Raw genomic sequence first — 15108 nt, forward strand, 5'->3', positions numbered from 1 at the left:
GGCCGCTCGCTGGCTGGCTGGCTGGCTCCCTTGTATGGCGTGGCAACGTTTGGGGCTAATCGAACCGTAACCATTACGCGATAAAAGAGAGAGAAAGGCTGAGTCCCTGCAGCTAGAGCTCTCTAGGCTTCACTGCAGGGTCCGCAACTTTCCCCTTTATACCAGGGCAAACTGACGAGAAAGACTCGAATGTATGATGTAGGATAGACGTGTCATATCAAATATTGACTCTTGGCGTTGCTGCTCTTTTAGCGTCGCGTCGTCCTGTTCTGCTAAAACCGGCCTCGAGGATGCCTTAGCCTGTTCTTAAAGGAATGGGTACTCACCTTAAAAATTAGTATATTCTTAAATTATTTTAGTATGGCGTTTCAAGCTACCGTGAACTTAGAATATAGATTGATTATTCCTTTGAAATGAAAGCCAATATTATCGGAGAGAACGTATTACTTTTATGGGAGGACGTGTATTTTCTAACTGCAGGATATACGAGTTTTTAGGGTGGATGGATTCTCTTTAGGAATAAGCTAGGTTTATTTTTGGTTGGCAGTTCTTTAGTAAATTGCCCGGTGATTTTTTTTTTTTTTTTTTGTGTGTGTGTGGGTTTGGGTTTGGGCTTTCGAATTCGTCTCTTTAAGGTCACGGAACCAAAAAATTTATAATCTGACAACGTTAATTAAATTTTATTGATACCATCAAGAAGGTTTACTTCCTTATTTTCTTTGTTGAGGTAAAGAAATTTACTGTTTAGGCTTATTATAAATTTATTTAATAGTGAAATAGTTGTACAGCAAAGAAGAATAATTGATTTAAAATAAACGGTAATTAACAAAATTTTGTTAAAAAAATTCAAATAAAAAAGAAGATTAATGGATTATGTTAATTTTAAACTGATTTAACCAAAATTCTATATACCGCGTCGTTTTTGGATCAATTAATAAAATGCAAATCCTACGACGCTAAGTTATAACTAGTTTTTATAATTGGGTAAAAAAATCGCGTTTCAAAAAATTCTAGTTTTCCTTAAAATTGCTTGATTAATTTTATGTCTGAACGATTTAAATCAGTTTATTAAACTCCCTTAAAATCGTTACGTAACAAAATTACGTCATATTAAACTCAAACATTAAATCAAAAATCGATTAAGATCGAGTGGTTTTTTTTTTTTTTTTTTAATTTTTTGAAAAACAAGATTTTAGTACGAAACTTCTTTATATTTCAAACGTATAATAACTAGCATTTAATATTATTACAACAATCATAATTGACCTATATTGCGCCAGATAATTTGGCCTAGGCGCATTAATTTTCGTCAATATTTAGATTTAGGGTGGTTTTGTTCGTATTATACGATTGATCTATAATGGTAAATATTTGAAACATCCTCTATAATTATTCGCGTTATTACAGTGAATTTATTCATTTATTCCACGCGTATATTGTTGATTTTTGTATATTATCAAACATAGAAGAGGGTTTGAAAAGGAAATTGACCTGGAAAACAAACATTAAAATTAAAAATAAAATCAAGAGATAATGCGGTCGTTTCCAAATCAGCATTTTACTTTCGATTCTGCATTATGCTAATGAATCCAAATAGTACCATCATCAAAGAGAGACAGCTGGATGGAAAACAAACGTTATATTATAATATACATATGAATTAATATTCATGAGACGATTGAATAAACTGCGCCGTTGTTTATTAGCATTAGCCAGCGGTAGAGAATAGAGAGTTCCCAATTCTTATAATAATAATAATTTAGACCCAAGCTAGCTAGTAATGTCACTTTCCCAGCCTTGACTGTATTAATCTCTATATGGATATAAACCTAGGGTTGCCACTAGTCTATAAGAGGGAGGAATAAAGTTTGCAGCAGCCAGAATGATAAGCGGCGCTACATCCGCCGATGCGATGCCTCTCTCCGTCGCCTGAATATAATGTAGTGTTGTGTTGTATGCAGTTCTATTGTTTTCGCTCTCCTAAGTGGGGGGGGGGGGTAGGGAAGGTTAGCCGCTCCTGTTCGGGAAACCTATAGCTGAAATGAGAACGAGTGCTAATGTTAAATTATAATACACGGGGACAAGTAACGATGGGACCTCATTTCCTTGAATACTTAATAGGTTAGATTGCATCGAAATTTTCCCATGTACGTGATAGTACATAATTATTTAGGTTACAGAGATTAAGCGCGCATGTTTACCAAACCTTATAATGTAGACACTAAACGATAAATTGCCTTTGGGCTCATCATCAAATTTAATGAAATATCCACGTAATGTTGTTTTCAGAAATTTTATTATTATTTTTTTTTTTCTACATAACTTTCAAATACAATAAAGTGATGAATAATTAGAGGTGTACAGTGTCTAGAATATGACGTTTTTTACAGGTTTAATGATTGGCTAGGGAATTCACCATGCACCGTTCCATTGCAATTGGGTAATTTCTCCAAAATTGAACATTACCTCTCATTGGACCAACCATAGTTATAAGGGAAAACCAATATCGTCTACCCCTAGAGTTAAGTCGTTGTGTTATATATAAATCGACAGATCCCTTTGTAGTTTGTACGCGGCGGACTATAGTACTATATGTACAGGGTGTTTTTGATAAGTCTGCCACCATAAATTAAGGGGAATGTTTTTTGGTCATAATTAAATACTCAAATCTTAACTCGAAAAACATTTCCCAAAGTACATCAATCCCTTAATTTATGAATGAAACACCCTGTATATATCAACCCCTTTCAGAGGAATACAAGCTGCCTGTTTATAACTCTTATATTGACGTATTTGGGGTACATATACTTTTGCTTTGATCCCCTCCGTTATGAGCTAGGGAAGGATATTAAATAGGTATATAGGTAGGTGAACGATTTGCAATTCTTGTACCTACCTGCAACTCCTAAATTCGGAGTGTATATCCCCTCGAAAACAGCGATGCGTTTGTGTTCTCTGTAACAGTGGGAGGGGGAAGGAGGAGGGGAAAAGGGAATTTAGAATTTTGTAGAAGATCGTTTTGCCAAAAGCCCATTATTATTCCTCTTATATTTAGATAGGTCTGCCTACCATCATTATCATTATACTCGTCCATACTGGAAAATTGCAATCTTCTTCCCCCCGCCCCGCCTCTCGCCGCCTTTACTACTTATAGTTAACTGCAAACTTCTAATGGTGTTTCGTTCTCCCTCCCCCCCCCCCTCTTTTATTTCCAGATTTTTGTTTTTTTTTATTTTATGCAATATGGGCTATTAAATCTTTAATGAAAACTCTGACGTTGATGCATATATTTCGTCTTAACGATATTATTCTTCTTACAGAGAGAAAAATAATAGAAATCTAATTTCCGTTTTTAAATAATTAAGCCATCGAAGAATGTTTTGCCCCAAGTTGCTTAAGTTTTTGCTTCAATTGTGACGTCAGCCAAGTATTGATTCAAATTGAACTGCTTGCATTTTTATCTGCATTCTGTGTTTTATATGTATTAATATTTAAAATTATTTTGTTATTATTTAATATTTATAAATTTTATACGATATTTTTATATTATTATTTAATATTTTTATGTTATTTTTTTATATTTAATTATTGTTTTGTTATTATTTAATATTTATATGATATTTTTATGATATTTTTTATAATATTTTGTTATTATTTAATATTTATATGATATTTTTGATATTATTTTATTATTATATAATATTTATGTAATTTTTAATATTATTTTCTTATTTTTGATATTATTTTTTAATATATTAATTATTTATATTTAAAAGTTTCTAGATTCCTGAGGAAAATGCATAAATTCATAGCGAACTAATCCCATTAAATTAAAACTATACAATGGATTCCCTGTCTTTTATAACCTTTATAAAGTTTAAACATTGTTTTTAAAACTCGAAATTTCCCTCCAGCCTCTTTCCACAGCAGGTTTTTACGATTTTTACTAAATTTAGTCTGCAGGCTCTAAAGGGTAAAAAGATTTAATACCCTTTATACACAGCCAAGCCAAAGCAAGCCCGAGTCTTTTATCGAATTTATCAGAAGAATGCAGAGCTCTAGTGCCTTGACTGGACTGGTGTTGGCTCAGGTTTTAATCTCATTTTCCGTTGAATTTTTGGTGTAGCACTGGGGATAGTTAGGGAGGGGTGAGACGTAGTTAATGGTGGAATAGAGAAGGGGGACCGGGAGGGGCCTAGCTTTAATCAATTGAATTATAATCACCCAACCTTCCGCTCGAAAACGCTGATTGCCTTTATTAAGCGAATTTCAAAAGCTGCGGACCAAAGCCAAGCTTTGCTCTTCTGTTGAAGACTTGAAGTTCAAATCGACCTGAGGGAAAGGGAGGTGGGTCTCTAAGCGATGCTTGCGTGAGACTTTAACTTCATACGTTCAATCGAAAATCCCAGTAATATTGCCTGGCATAATGACTATAAATTGTATTCAAAGACATGAACTGTTGTTGTATGTTGGTGCTCGTTAAAGGGAAGGTGAAATGTAAAATCAAAGTGATTTTTTTTTATGTCGATTTGCCCCATAATTATCAGTCACATGATTCACATCGCGCTCAATTTTAATCAAATCAAATCTCGCGCTTAAATTACCCAGCACGTGCCACGTGATTTTTTTTCGCCCTAATTTCCTATAGTTCCCATCAGTTCAAGTTGAGAATTTACTTCAGTATCTTTGATGACACTCTCCCTTCAATACAATACAAAAAAATAATCCATAGCCTAATTAGATCTATTTTCGTTGTAATGGAATTGATTTTCAAGCTTCGACGTACCCAAGTTCATTATAGAACTCGGGAAATGTTGGGCTGCAGTGCAGTTTTAGTGTAGGGTTTTGGAATGAATATAGACGTAGCTTGCGAATTGTGATTGTAACGGATATCCAAGCAGCGGCAGTAGCGATAGGCTAAAGCTAAGTTACTAAGCTTTAGCTCGGTCATCAATTTAATTAGCTTGTTTAGCTATAATTACTTAGAAGCAAGAGGCGACCGGGAACGCCGCGTATTTGGGCCGCGACTCCGATACGTACGATATTGCAAGAGCGATTTCAACTAGAGTATCTGGTTATAGGATAAGGGAGATATACAGGGTGGAACGGATAAGACCAACCCTCATCAGACGTGGCTGTATACTGACGACCTATGACACTCCGTTTTAAACCGGATATAATGAAAGACGGATTTGATTTCACCAGTTGTACAAAGCCAAAATAATAATGGCACGTTTGATCTATTCCACCCTGTATAATATTGGTTTCCCAGCTCGTATTCCACGTAACTGTAATGATATGTGTTTGAGTTTTAGTCAATAACATATGGATGGACCTTGAAGCTGCTGCTACCAAACCATGGCCATGGATACTCGGTTTCTATAATAACACATTGAAACGACCCGTATGTTTAGTACGTTTACTGCATGCCAGTATTTTATACTTGTTTTTCACTGGTTTCGAAGGGAGGGTGAATTAGGCTTAGCGTTGTTATGTCACCTATTGAAATATCCAGTAGATAAAAATAAAATATCGTGGGTGGATTTTATTTTTTTACCCATAAATTACGTCACTATTGGTTTTAAATTTGAAAGTGGTAATGTTTTATATGTTTTAAAAGGGGAAGGACACGCTGTCGTTAAATTTAGTAGAGTATAAATCAAGCCTGGGGTGTATTTTAAGCCTAATGACGTCATTTTCCCTCTTTTTTTTTGTACCTTCCTATCGCGTTGCCTTTAGGGCGTTACTAGCTTCTATATCAGGAAACAAATATAATTTACGATGGAGAAAAATATGGGTACAGTGTGTTTATGATAAGGGTGATATAGTTGACCTTCCCCCTGTCTCGTTTTAACCAAACCCACATAATGCCAGTGCAGACCGAGTGACCTTTTAATTGAACCTTTTTAACAATATATTCTCTCCCTCCCCTATGCCCTCGTCTTTCTTCAGAAAGGAAATAACAGATTTTGAAGAACGAATCCATAGAAAAGGCTCCAACATTTTTCATGATAAAATGCTACCTAACTCAAAGCCTAATACAAAGTTCTATACCTTCATTGAGAAAACCTGGGTTGACTAGGTTTGGTTTGTAGTATCATTTTGAGTTGAATATTATTGTAGCAAAAAAGTAAAGAGAAACCCGGTCGGTCGTGGATAAGAGAGAGAAAGAGGGAAAATGATAAGGAAAGAAATACAGAGCTGCCAGATGCCTGGTGGTTTTTGGCTGAAAGTTTTCGTGGGTCCTCTCTGTTACCTACAGGCTTTGTAAGAAATGATAGGTCTTTGGGAGCGCTCACCAATTTTAAGATGAGGTTATAAGGTAACGGGGATGGTTTTAAGGTTTTATTTGACCAAATATGGAAGAATAACTAAATAGTGTTCAGCGTTATAGTAGATAGGTATTTTTTATATTGGCGCCACCGTTACCTTAGCAACCAACTAAACCATTCTAAACTCGTTGAGAGCGAAAACATTTCGGGTATTTCTTGGGCCGTACAAGGATGGAGAAGGAGAGGTTTTTCGAAGGATTTTGTCGAGTGTGCGGGGTTTTTGAAGACTGGACCCTCTTCGCCCAGAAGCCAAAAAGGAAAGAGGGAGAGACGAGAGAGAGAGAGAGAGAGATATTTCGCCGCTTTAGTGTGGAGAAAAATCGGTAAAAATCTCGGAATTCGATCCATTATCGCTAGCTTCAAGCTCTCTCGTTCAAAAACCTTGGCTGGCTCTCCCTTTTTGGATGTTTACAATCTGGATTGAAGCATTGAAGGGTCCAGGAAAAATCTCTCCTCGCTCGCATCTTCCTGAACCCTACGTCCCTACCTTCCCAACCTACAGTCTGCGAGTTTTCTAAACTTTGTCTCCTTCTCAACGAGGCGCGTAGAAAAATATCCTAGCACAGGCGTGTAGACCTTCTTCGTCTAATAGATTTGGCCCCTAACGTCTCTTAGATTCTTAAGCATCCCCAAGGGAGCAAAACATTTTTCGTCTACTCTAGCTAGCCATGCATAAGACAAAAATGTTTTTCTAAAAACCTCCTCCTGAACTTTTAAAGATAAGAAATCGAAATCGTGTCAAAATAAATTAAATATTAGGCCGGAAGTGTTTAAATTTGATTATAATGTAAATATTAATTTCAGTGATAAAACTCTCTAAAATTTGATAGTTGAAGAGTTCTGTATGAAGGTTAAAAGTTGGCCCAGGGTTCGTACGGAACCTGGATAAGTCAGGGATATGGAAAATAGGGGAATAAGTCAGGGATTTAAAAGTTTTTACTAAAAAGTCAGGGATATGTCAGGGATTTCGTTTGGTATATCAAACCATGCTTCGAGTAATCCTAAATATGAGCCAGGTGTGAAAAGTGGGCTTTGGTAAATACCTTAAAATGGTCAGGGATAACCTGGAAAAGTCAGGGATTTTGAATGTAAAAATTTCGTACGAACCCCAGGCCAATTTAATTCGGAATTTGAACTTTTTAAGGAGGTTAAATTAAGGAAATTTCCTTTTAAATCTAGACCTACTTCATGAATTATTAAAAATATGCCAGAATCATCTAGAAATACTAAAAAATCGAAACTTCAATACAAGCCAGGCCTTTTCGCCGCTACGCCTTTAATTTTAATCAATAATAGAAACGTTCCCCAAGTTCTTTTTTTAAAAAATGAAAAATTGTAGAAAAGATTTATCGGAATCTAATAACCCGATAACGTAAATTCGGCGATCGTTCAGGATATATTTTCTACGCATGCGCCTTGTCCGCCAATCGGTAAACTGCGTGGTAAACGAAAGAGGGTGGGGGGGGGGGCGTAAAGGGGTTTGAATTTTTGGCAATTAATTTCAAAGAAAATAACAAAGTTTAAGCGAAAACGAAAGTATATACCAAAATGAATTAAATTCAGCTCTGAAATAAAAAATTGTTTTCCAAGTGAAGTTTTTATTTCGGTTCAGCTTTGAAGTAGGTCAGGTCAACCTTGTAATCCTCGCTGGTTATCAATACAAAGTTACTGAGCGATTATGTGTATGCGTATTCAGTCAGGATATGTTGTTTCTGGATATTTTTCCAAGCAAAATAAGTGGAAATAAGCTATCCTGGATACGCTTTATAATATCCTCGTTACTAGGCACTAGTAACGGTATATTTTTTTTTCAATTTTCCATCATTTATTTTGTTTTTGAAAGTCGGAAGAAAAAAAAAACGGATATGCAGTTGCCAAATCCGGTTATTTCTAAGGGGTTGCGTTTTCAGGAATATAATACGAAACTTATGTATAAATTTTTCCAATTTTTTTTTCTTTATGAAAATGTAAATTGATCCGGGTTGTTTTACATATATAGGAAAAATAACAAAAATTCAAAGGGAGAGTGAAACGGTTAATTTTTCGTTACCCTTTATAATATTGTTAAAGGGATTTGAGAATATTCGAGCCCGATTCGAATCGATTAATCGAACTTATAGGTAAAAAAAACAACACTAGTATTGGCCCTCCCCTAAGGTGGGATGTTCCAACTAAAACTAAACCCAGAAAAATACGTAAATATAATAAACATTTGAAAGGAAATAGTAAATATTTGCGCTGTATATTTTTAAATCGAGGGGATAATCACTGGGCGAGTGGGCGTACAGGATGTATTTATAAAAATCAATGCCAGTACGTTAACGTAATCCGTAATAGATGTACAGTAAAATCTGAGAGTGATTAGCCCCTCAAGTTTACTCTAATACATCATTAGCATGATGAGATTGGTAAATTCTGTAAAATGGCATTAAATATTCAAATTTTCCATGTACTTTTTCCCAGAATAATAATCGTCATCGTTTTGGGAACATACACGGTAATGGTAATGACATCCACAAACGTTCTTAACACTTAATATATAAATATAATTCTGTATTTTTTTATTATTATTCTGAAATTGTACTTTAACACGCGAAAGGCTTATTTTTCAAACCAAAGTATTGTAGTAACCTTATATATTTTTTTCTTGTATTTTCGTTTGGGCGGTTTAAATTTCTTTTAATATATACTAAGTCCTATCTCATGCATGGCACGACTTGCACAATAGGAAAAGAAAAATCCTTTGAATCTTGATCCTGCATTGCTAACAGCGCCGCCGAAATTGCGGTACGGTCCTGTTCATACATACATACATACATCTCCTTGGGGTAAAAATTTGGGACTATTCAGAAAAACTCGGGTAGGCATGTAGGGTAGGGTACAATGACAAAAGTTGAAGGCCTACTTTTCCATGCCATGGTAGTCCTTTCTTTTGAACGTTTGTAGTGAGTGGTTTTATCTTGAATTTATTCCGTTATCAATTGAATATTGAAGACGGATGTGGACGCAACTAAGACGTTAGGGCTTCAAAGTTACCAGAACTAAATTCATGGTGAATTGAACAAATTCATGACCCGCTGAATTTCGGTTTAATAATACCATATTGTAACTAGACTATTGTGAACTTATTTCGACGTATTTAATATTCAGCTTCTCTATATAGATAAAATTTCCACGATAAAAACATTCCACTGCCAAAGGAAGGGACCGATACGATAAAGGCGCGTATTTCAATAGCACTCGAGTCTTTGAACCCTTCGTTCCGTTTGTTAAACTCTCGTGGTGAAATTTTGTTCAAGCGCGTAAATACATAAAATATTGCAAAAAGGGGGCCTATTTCGGGAAATACATAAATTTTAAGAGAAATGGATGGCAGTTTATAGTGTTGGAACGTATTAAATACTAAGGGAAAATCATATAGTGTGCCATTTCTCTATATTATATCGTCGGCGTGACCTGGAAGTGTCAATAAATTCTAGAATATGTCTCGTACTCGCGATTTGAAACCAATTTATGGGGAAAACGACTCGTGTAGTTTTTCAGATTTTATATTTAATTTGAAATTTCTTTTCAAGCATATGAGGTAGTGATATTTCTTTTTGTTCAAAATTTAACTGGTATTTATCCCTTAACTAGAATTTTCCCAATTCCATTGTAGAAACTATAGATACGCATTTGTATAAATTTCTGTCGACACCATGCACGGACATGTTTTGTTATAAATTTTTCCAAACGCGTCGGTTTAGAATAACTTTAAATCCATAGAATACTCGAGTTGAAATGAATTGTCACTGGGTTATCCTTACGAATGATGTTCCCACCCCGTATATTTTTTGCTTATACGAGTTTAGAAGAACTCGGGCCTAAGTAGAAGAAGCCCCGGGAGAAATACCCCCAATATTTTTCTACTTTTTCACAAAAGCTCAAAGGAGAAACGGTTTTTCGCCGGTTGAAGCCGTCAATTAGGCTTTATGGTACGGTACCAAATGACATGACACGTTCTTCCTTCGAATTGCGACCATTTCTTTAGCCCAGGGTCATATATTTATATATAGAAAGGTCACAGTTACTCAGGGCTACTGGTACGCTATTGTACTTCAGCATGAATGTACCATCATTAAATGTTAGGACCTCCGGGAGGGACTGGGCAGTTTAGTCCAAGGCAGATGGTGGTGAGAAAACTCTTAAGTAAAATCCGAGGAGGAAATTTTCCTGATGTTTTTCAGGCTAAGCCTAAGCTTAGTGAATGGGAAATTTTACAGACCCCATGTATGTTCTTTGAAACTTTCCACACTGGCGTCTTATCAGAAACAAAACACTAATATAACAATTAGAATAGAGTCATTAGGCCCCAGTTGGATCCGTGTATGAAGTTAGTTAAACTATAGGCTTAGCTATATTATAGGAAACGGTCCTAATTTCATAAGTAACTAGCCTTTAAACCTATTAGCTCCATTTCATCTCTAATCTATTGAATTTAGCCCGCCAATTTTGGCGCGAAATCCCGCTTGCGGTATTGATTGAAAGCATAAGGTTAAAAGAGGCGACAAGATTTAAGACAGGAAACGCAACCCCTCCCATCTTGTCATGGCTTAACTAGGGTGAGTCCTAAATTCTACTCTCTCTACGCGAGAGACTTTTATAGATTATTTCAACATGGAGTTTGTTCCACGTACAAAGGCCACGACCCCGTCTTTCCTTGGGCGTGTTAACGCGCTGGGACTTGGTATAAATTGCTGTACATTCTTACGATTGAAAAATATAAGGGAGAGAAAATCGAACATCCATCTATTAAAATTTTGGGCGTAATTTCTGAGCTTGGGGGTCCGAAAACTGTTAAATCATTTTTGTACCAAAAATTGTCTCCGACGTTTATGAGAAAGTCTTGTCTCTGAGACATTGCGTCAACACTGGTAAAAGTCGTCGTAAAAGACAACGTAACTTGAAAGCCCTAACTCGTCTTTAATATTATAGCTACGTTCTTTCTAGTTTTTTACCAGGATAAATTGGTTTTTCGTTAGCGTAAAACAAAGCTACTACAACAAAAAAGTTACATTTATTTTTATCAGTTCCTGATCCTGGTGTTGTAAAGTTAAATCGTAGCCCAAAACGTGCTGATGTGTTTTCACTTTATGACCTAGGAGGATGAATATGAAGAAGAGGAAACTGGTAGGATGAGTAACAGGCGGGTTTTTCATTCATCCTCCCTGGTTTGACACGCGGTGTAAGGTTAAGAATGATTCAAAATATATTGAATTTTTTGAAAAGAAACTTTTCGAAAAGTAAAAATTTAAAATAACATTGGGATAATCGTTTTCAATAGATAATTTTGTTTTTCTTCTCCTTAACGTTTATGATTTATGTTCTGGGGAAATTTTCTGGTAAGTTAGTTTCTATTGATTTGGAAAACAAGTAAATAGATTAGGCCTTGGGTTTTCTATGTCATCATAGTCATTGAATTGAATTGACTCGTGTTTCGACATCAAGGTTTTTACGGATAGAGTTAAGAAGGGAAAACGAATTTTATTCGCTTTTAAGTCCTATTTAGGATGAAATAAATGTAGGAATAGTACTTTAATTCAAGTGGCTTTTTAAACCAAAGAAAGTTTAACTATAAAGCAGTCAGATGGATGATTGAGACTTCAATTGAAAATCAGGGATTTCCAAAAATGCTTTTCAAAAGAACAACAATTAAGACTCAAAAAGTAAAGTACTCGAAAACAGTGGCTATTAGGGCAAAATTTAATAGAACATTTTTGACTCAAAATCACCCAAAGAATTTATTTAAGAATTAATTATCAGAAGCACCCTGTATATTTTTTGGTTTTATTTATCGCAAAATTATCCTGAAACACGTGAAAAATTTACAATCATCGAAATCAAATTGAGTTAGGGAGGGGGAGGAATTGTGACGTCATACCCTGACGTACTCGGGTATTTTTTCCCTAATCGAAAAATGACTTTATCTCTGTCATCATCTCTGTTAAAAAGCGCAACGCAAAATTGCTACTATACCATCTAAAGGGGGTTTGAAAAAGTAATAATGGAAGGAACAGGCTTCAATCTATCGTGATTCCATACCATACAACAACCTTGGTTGGGTTCTTTTTTCCTAAAGTCAATAAAGTTTTGATGTTAGGGGGTAAGTAGCTATACACTAAACCCTCCCGGGCAACTAGAGGACTTCATTAATTAAAGGAAAACAAAACTCGAGCTCTTATAGCTGATGGCAACTATATGCTGCTTTAGTTGGTTCGTTGCTATGGGAGCTATACTGAGCTATAGCAGGCTTTGACTGTATGTGTACCAAGCTACAAAAGTTTTAAGCTCCGATCAAATTAATTGCTATACTTTGAAGTCTTTCAACTATTCCGCTGGTCGGAAATTTACTTGACAATAAAATACAGGGTTTCGTCAAGAAGTGATATCTAGTTTATTAGGGAGAAGGTATAAATTCGCCACTTTCCAGTCCAAACGTAGGTCCTGAGTTAATCCCCGCCTCTAAATTACAACCAGCATCTCATTGGTTCTTGAAAACTCACGTCAACGCGACGCGAATGAGTACGAAAATTACGTATTTCCGATTGAGGAGAGGCGAAACAGCCCGGCCTCCTTTTACGTCCCCCCCCCCTTGTATTTTGAAAGGGGAACTGCATGGGACTATTGCGCGCGAATACTTAGGCATCTTATACCTTCACCCTAATAAACTAGATATCACTTCTTTATTGCGTATAATCCTGGGAAACAGCTAGGGACAGAGAAATTTCAGGGATATACGTTGTTTAAATAATCAAATTGATTGATTTCCCACGCATACTATACTTTAGTAAGGTACACCCTGTATATAGATATGTCAGAATTTATTTGCCTATGACAGGGGGGGGAGGGCACGTCTATAACCAAATCCCTGGTATCTAATTAACCAAACCTTCGTCCGTAGAGATTGACAAAAAAACAACAACTCTTCAAGCGCCAAAACAACTATGCCCGAGGGTGATACGGAAAGTAATTTAGATTTTAGGGAGTGAAAAATGTATTCCGCGGCACATCCTCCAGCTATAAACTGGAAAATATTTATAAACGTAATATCGTATTTATATAAATAGATAATGCCAACGGTGTATGAAGGAAATGCCGTCGCTAGGCCTATACTACGCCAGAGAAAATTCTTCTGTATTCCCTTAACGCGTCCGACCCCGTCGTGACATCAAGAAATGGCTTATTTTTCTATATTTTTTCCTTGTACCCAACCATGGTTCGGAAAGGCGATATGTCACAGCGAGGGGTGAACTTTCTTAACTCCGTACACCACCCCGACTTTGCATTCGAGTCCGATACTGAACCTTACCCTAAGAAATAACCTACAAAAAATATATACGGAAATAGCTTCAACTTTAAGGAATACTCCGTATGAAACGGTATGGAATTGTACGGATATATAGAGATGATCTTACTTTTACGTCACACAGGCTGCCCATTCCAAATATTTTGCGTCTTCTGCACTAAGAATAACAATTTTTTACCGCTTGCCGCAGCAATGTTTTTTTTTATAGAGCGGCTTGTCTAGACTAAACCAGATTATCGTTACCATGGAAACGACTTTATTTTTATTTTTTCGTGACTTCTCCAAATTTTAATCTTCCCTTTTTTGGTGGGTTCTATCGTTCGTTATAAGACGTTTTTGACGCGCGTTTATTTCTGAAAAGGTTGCGTTAAAGGTCAAGAAGGGATTTCGTAGGTTTCATCATGCTTTCTTACTTCAGAAACTTGAAATTGTTTTTTTTTTTTTCAAAGTTTTACTTTAGAAATATTTTCCTAATTTTACTTCAGACGAATGTTTAAAAAAAGGCCCAAAAGTTTATTGCGCTTATTTAGACACGTTTTGATATTTAGGCCTAATGATTCCATTGTTTTTCAAAAAAAATTTAACAATCACAACGGGGAAATTATAGTAACGGAAAATTAGCATGTCTAATAGCTTCGTATCTATCAACTTGAGTTCCCAACTAATAACCCTTTTTTAAAATTTTTATTCAACCGTGCTATAAGGTAGTGGTATACTGATTATGATAATGGTTTCTTTCCTTTATATACGTGGTCCAAGTGTATCGCTGGCTGCGCTTTCGGAAGGGGGGGAAGGAGTTGTTTTTAGAAAGACTTTGTACAGTAAACAAATACCTTAATAGCCTTTTTACGTAAGTTTTGTTTTATTTCCACGATTGTAATTGGCTAGGAGCTTTTACCGCTTGGCGACCGTTTAAAATTTAGATGGTGATGTTAAAATTCGCTCTCGGTACCATTAAAACGCATGCTCAAAACAACAGAAACTATAAGCGCAATTATGTAGAAAAGGAGAGGCGGGTGGCAAACAAACTGCAGAGCGGTGTTTTCCATTAGAAAATTTTAACGAGGAAACTTGGCCCTCCCATCAGCTAGCGTCTCGCTCGGCGAATTGAACTTAAAAGCCAATTTTCATATATATGCATGCATGCCATAAGCGATTTAACGATTTTTCTTGGTAAATAACAATGAATCATTTCTTTTAAATCGTTATATTATTATTACTTTTATTCGCCCTTCGCTCTAGTGTCCGATTTGGGTGGTGCTGGGCAATCATTCCACGAATATAACCCTGGAGTAGAATTACGTATATATGCTATAAAATCAATATTTCTATTAAATATGTTAGGTCGGTAAATATTATTGAGAAAATTTAACTAATTCACGATAATGGAAGGTTTATTTTAATTTTAAGTTATACCTTGACCTCATACGT

At 35.8% G+C, this 15108-nt stretch overlaps 1 protein-coding gene and 1 long non-coding RNA gene across 4 annotated transcripts in view; one reads left to right on the forward strand and one right to left on the reverse strand.

Moving 5' to 3' along the window:
- Window positions 1–15108, forward strand: part of Hipk (Homeodomain interacting protein kinase) — a 76903-nt gene that overhangs the window by 26953 nt on the left and 34842 nt on the right. The window lies entirely within an intron of this gene.
- LOC149658582 (uncharacterized) lies at window positions 1083–13862 on the reverse strand. The gene is made up of 4 exons (XR_016369853.1): window positions 13787–13862; window positions 2897–2955; window positions 1563–1619; window positions 1083–1491 (listed from the first exon to the last, which is right to left on the reverse strand). It is a non-coding gene; the product is annotated as an uncharacterized LOC149658582 (long non-coding RNA).

Source organism: Phalangium opilio, unplaced genomic scaffold (genome assembly GCF_054372755.1).
Source record: "Phalangium opilio isolate 3A_F unplaced genomic scaffold, DU_Popi_V2 ptg000075l_1, whole genome shotgun sequence".
Taxonomy (NCBI): Eukaryota; Metazoa; Arthropoda; class Arachnida; order Opiliones; family Phalangiidae; genus Phalangium; species Phalangium opilio.